The sequence below is a fragment of the Bos indicus genome, chromosome 1, assembly GCF_029378745.1.
Source record: "Bos indicus isolate NIAB-ARS_2022 breed Sahiwal x Tharparkar chromosome 1, NIAB-ARS_B.indTharparkar_mat_pri_1.0, whole genome shotgun sequence".
In the NCBI taxonomy this organism is placed as follows: domain Eukaryota; kingdom Metazoa; phylum Chordata; class Mammalia; order Artiodactyla; family Bovidae; genus Bos; species Bos indicus.
Genome location: NC_091760.1, coordinates 126,490,587 through 126,496,145, shown reverse-complemented (window position 1 = coordinate 126,496,145; position 5,559 = coordinate 126,490,587).

The window sequence follows — 5,559 nt, the reverse complement described above, 5'->3', positions numbered from 1 at the left end:
CCAGAGTACCACAGAGTATTAGCTCAGATCCCTTTGCCCTAGACCACCCTGAGGTCCTATGCCCTCCTCACTGATTCTCAAAGCTCAAGAGTTTGGTGTCAGACCCAACCCTAAGGAGCGAAAACTGAAACCCTCTCTTAAGCTATGTGGTGTTCATCTTCGGTCACCATGTCTTCGTCTTTTTATTTTTTAAGTCAAAATTTCCCTCAGTAAAAAGGAAATACATGCTTATGATATAAAATCTGGAACACATTTAAAAAGAGAAAGAAGAAAATCACCATTAACTTTGCCTCCCGAAGATGACACTGGTGTCCATTTTGTTCCCCGTCCTTTCTGATGTGCCTCTTCTACTATAAAATTGTATCTAGGGATTTGAAGAGTTTGTTTTCAATCCAAGTCCTTCTTTGATTTTGGGAAAGTTACTAATAGAGAAAATCAGTGATAATTTTATAGTGTCAACATTACTGCAATGACAGGCTGAACATGACTTCCTAAGAGGAATGGTGGTTTATCTTTTTCTATTTTAACTCCATTCACAAGTCACTTCCTGCTTACTCATAGCTCTTCTAAACTGCTATTTGGAGAAACCAATTCTAATCACAGGCAGAACTAGCAAATCTACATCCACTTAACTGTCTTTTATTTGTCCCTCAAGGAAAAGATTCACATTCATTGCTCGTTAAACATCTGGAATAAAAAAAATTGTGTTTGCAATCTGAACCTTGTTTGTTATGAGTTGCAAGATTGTTTAGGGGTTATTGCTTTTGAAAAAGTGAGGTAACTAGCTAAAAGCCATTATACAAATAAATACAGAACTATGAGACTGAATCATTAAGACATTCTTTAGAGTGCTGTGAATTATGCAGTTTGTTTTCTTTTAAGCATTTCTGTAGAGATATTGCAATTTGAGAATGAATGAAAATTAAACAAGATTAAATTTAAGAATTTCTCTAAAAACTTTATATATAAAGAATTTATTAATATAAAATTATGTGTAAAGAATTTATATGCAGTATAGTACATGAATATGTTTATATATAAATATATATAAATTATGGCTATGAAAACAGTTCTAAATCCATGCTATTAATAAAACTAGCTTCAAGTATGTGTCCCAAGGCCTTTGACTTCAGAGTTCTAAAGACATTTTATAGTCTTATAAATGCTTTTGAAATAATCCCAACGAAAACTTCATTTTTCCTAAGAAAAGAGTTGAACTCTGAATACGTATTTTTTTCCACTAAGATAATTGCAAAAGAAGATATATGTTAGAAAATATCACTTTGCATAAATTTAAATGAAGCCCGAAGGTTTGCACATCAACATATATTTATTGTGGATATTAAGTGGTTATTCATTTTAAAAATTTGCATGAGACTTGTTTGATGGAATTTAATAGGATTACAGCTCTTGACAGAGTCCAGAGCCTCTTCTCAGGGACACTGCAATTGCAACATCCTAACTGAGGGATGTTTGCCAGACGCTAATGACAGGAGTACCCTGGCTCTCTGTATAGAACTAATTGCACAAATGAGAAGTTGTACCAACAGAAATGCTGTGTCTGTGCCTGGAGCTGGCATTGTCTGTTTTCTCAATTGGTAATGTTTCCATTGGCAGTGTGGAGAGATTTTTTTTGTTTGTTTCATTTTCCTTTGAACTTTGTGCTTTATTTTTGGTAAATATTGAGAATTCTGAACAACGTAATATATGAACATATATGTATAATATACCCAGCATTTTATGTACATGTACTGTTTATGCATATGTAGATAAGGATGCAGCTTTGAATGTGTGTATGCATCGTCCCTAGACAGTGCTGAGAATGCAATAACAAATTTTTTGCTCTTTGAAGTGCCCTTTTCTAAATGCCAAACTGACCAGCCTCTTCTAACTACATGTTTTTCCTTATAATGCTACAGTTCTGATTCAACGGACATGAATTTGAGCAAACTCTGGGAGATGGTGAAGGACAGGGAAGTCTGGCATGCATGGAGTTGCACAGAGTCAAACAAGACTTGAGGACTGACCAATAGCAACACAACAACAAAGTTTAATTTGATTTTTTAATCTCAGCTAATCCAAAATCTTCCTTTCCTCCCTCCCTCTCTTCCTTTCATAAATTTTTGAGAGTCTACTTTATGTCAATTGCTGCACTAAGTCCTGGATATACAGTGTTGAATAGAGCAGACCCAGCTTGTATTCTCACCATTGAGAACGCCCTTCAAGATTATTTCTCCTTGGTAATTCAAGGGAACTAATCTCTTTCATTTTGTGTGGTGTTGGTTTGGTCCTCTGGGAGGCAGACACTAGTACAGACTTAGGTGTCCAAGAAATGCCTGTGGGAGATAAAGGCAAGAGGAGGCACGAGTAGATGGGGAGCCTCAGACTGCAATGCAGACTGGCACCTGTGAAAGGAGTTTGAGAAAGAAGTGGGGTTGGGTTGGAAGAACTTTGGGTAACAGTGCAGTCCTGAGCAAAAGCCGGGCCACGTCATCAAGAAGCTCCCTCAGGGAGCCTGTTAGAGGAGACCTGGGTTGGGCCTGGCTGTAGTACTTCTGCCATTGACTGGGAATAGCCTGGTGGCCTTGGCATGCATCTTAGTAGATTCCTAAAGTATGGCAGCTGGAGGCTACCAGCTAATGACAGTTCTTAACCCAGGTTCTCTCCTGAGGGACAACTGTATGGTATACTCCATGGCTGCCACGTAGATAGATTTTAGGGTTTTATCCACAGATTGTACAATATCTGCATGCTCAGTTGTGTCCAACTCTTTGCGACTCCGTGGACTGTAGCTTTCCAGGCTCTTCTGTCCGTGGAATTTTCCAGGCAAGAATAATGGGGTGGGTTGCCATTTCCTTCTCCAGGGGATCTCCCTGACCCAGGGATCAAAACCGAGTCACCTGTGTCTTCTGTGTTGGCAGGCAGATTCTTTACCATGGCGCCATCTGGGAGATGATCTTCAGAGGCAACTTTATTTTCAAGTTTTTGGAAGGCATAGGAGGACAGTGAGAGTGGAAGAAACATTTCACTTCTGCCCCCAGGTAAAGACTGCTATATAAGAATTTAACTGTCTGGCAACAAGGGAAACAAGCAAGCACAGGGAGCTATATTCACTATCCTGTGATTAAACCATAATGGAAAAGTGTATGAAAAAGATTATGTATCTGTATATATGTATAACTGAGTCACTTTGCTGTTTAGCAGAGATTAACACAATATTGTAAATCAACTATATTCAATAAATTTATTAAGAATAAATAATATGAATAAAAATGTATACTATGAATTCACAGTGACGGTACAAAATTTGAAAGGTGAAATTTAACAAAAATAATTTTGTGTGAAAAAAATTAATTTTGTAACACCTAAACAAGTGCATTACTGTGTCCTTCTGTTTTAGGAGAGAGGTCTAGCGCCCTCCATGGTCCAACTGCACTGAAAGTGTAAATAGGACTGTTTGTAATGATGCATTTCTTTGGATGTCTAAGGCTCCAAATCCTTTTTTTCACTCTTGCACAATAGACACTTACCAGCAGTAAGGTATAAAATTAGACACACAGCAGGCATCCTATATTGCCTGTCTCTTCTAGACTGCTTGTGCTACCTACAAATCTAGGACGTCCAGCCCTGAAGTTCTAGGACATCTTGGATTGCCTTTCCTCTTCTCTTAAACAAAATTAAGCCAAAACCACACCATCCCATGCCACCACCACCACCAAAAGACTTGTAGTTGAGGAAAAGATAGACCAAGTTAAAAAATGGATTAAAAAATGAAAACTACAAAACCATGTGATTATCTCCAGAATAGTTGTACCCTAATGCATTTCCATTGGACCCTCCTCCAGCTTGCCCTCCCATCAGGTAGCTCTAGTGGGTCTGAAAACATAGGCAGCCCAAAGGATTTTAACCGATAGTATAGCAAGCCAACAACTCTCCATCTCCAAAATGATTATCACCAAGAAAAAATTGAATACCAGCAGTCAACTGAATTCTTCAGGGCAAAAACAAATAACTGAATACTAAGTGTCCAGATGGGTAGTATTTCAGATGAAGACATGGTGGTTGGACTCTTTTTTTTTTTTTTAATCTCTGCTAAAAGCACTAAAGAAACAGGAGAAACTTGCTTCTTGGTTTCCAAAAAGGGAAACATGAGAACATTAGACACAATGAGAAGGAGATTAGGAGATTCTCACTATGCTACTCCTCAACATTTTTGTGGTTGGATCTACACCTATCCAAAAAACTAGCTCCCTACATTAATTTTAAAGCGTAACTATGATGTCTTTAATGTTCTGAGAAACAGTAAATTAAAACATACTTTAGCTGAGTATCCAAATGTGTGCTATTCAATGACAGCCACCAGTCACATGTGACTATTTAAATTTAAATTAAACTTATATCAATTAAAATAAAATTTAAAAATTCAGTTCCACAGTTGTACACTTCACATTTTGAGTATCCAGGAGCCACAGCTATGGGGCAGCACTGATTTAGATGACTGGTTAGATTTTAAATAAATTGGCCTGGTCTACAAGATAGTCAAACAGCTTCTCACTTGCAAGTGTTTAAATAAATAGTGCGTTTGCCTTTAGCAAATGTTTATAACTTATCTGTCTCACTGTGAGAACTCCCCTCCTTGCTGACCTTCCACTCTCTTCTTTCTTGCCCTTCCTTTCATTGATTCTTTTCTTGTATGGTGTGAAGACAAGTTGCTCCCAAACATTCTCAGCAGGTTTTGCCTGCCTCTCCCGTCCCTGGTGTTTAAAGCCCAGGGGAAAAGATAGACTTTAAATCAGTTAGAATTTCAAGAAAACTAACTGGAGATTCGTACCCTTCCTCTTGAAAATGAGCTTTAGCAACAGGTTAAATTCAAATTGTTAGAATTAAACAAAATCATATTAGCTTAATTCTATATATTATTTAGCCAAGTACAGATTTAAAAGAACTTACAATTATATAAAAATGAAAAATATATTTGAAAGCTAGGACAGACAGCTTTAATTATCTTTTCAGAGGAGTCTTTAGAAAAATCAATGGCCTCTCTGAAATTCTAAAAAGTTTTACAATATGTGAAACTTACAGTGTTTCAAAGAAATCAGAAATATTTTTATATTTACTTTGGTCAAATGTCACATATATAAATAGGGACTGTAATTATGTCTATTGTTTAAATCATTAATAAAATCTTTCCCATCAAATCAGACACTAGTTTTGAATTTAATTGCACAGCACATATGAATCCTCTAGTGCTAGAGCTAGATGTTACAAAAGCAAAACTTTCTCGATTTTTCTAGAGCTGAAATCATGCCATCTCTCAAGCCCAGGTGGCACTAGTGGGAAAGAACCTGCCCGCCAGATTCCTCCTGCCTGCAGGAGCCTTAAGAGACTTGGATTTGATCCCTGGGTTGGGAAGATTCCCTGGAGAAGGGCAGGGCAACCCACTCCAGTATTCCAGCCTGGAGAATCCCATGGACAGAGGAGCCTGGTGGGCTGCAATTCATGGGGTCTCAAAGTGTGTTAAGTGAAGTGACTTAACACACACAAAGCCCTAGAAGGCAG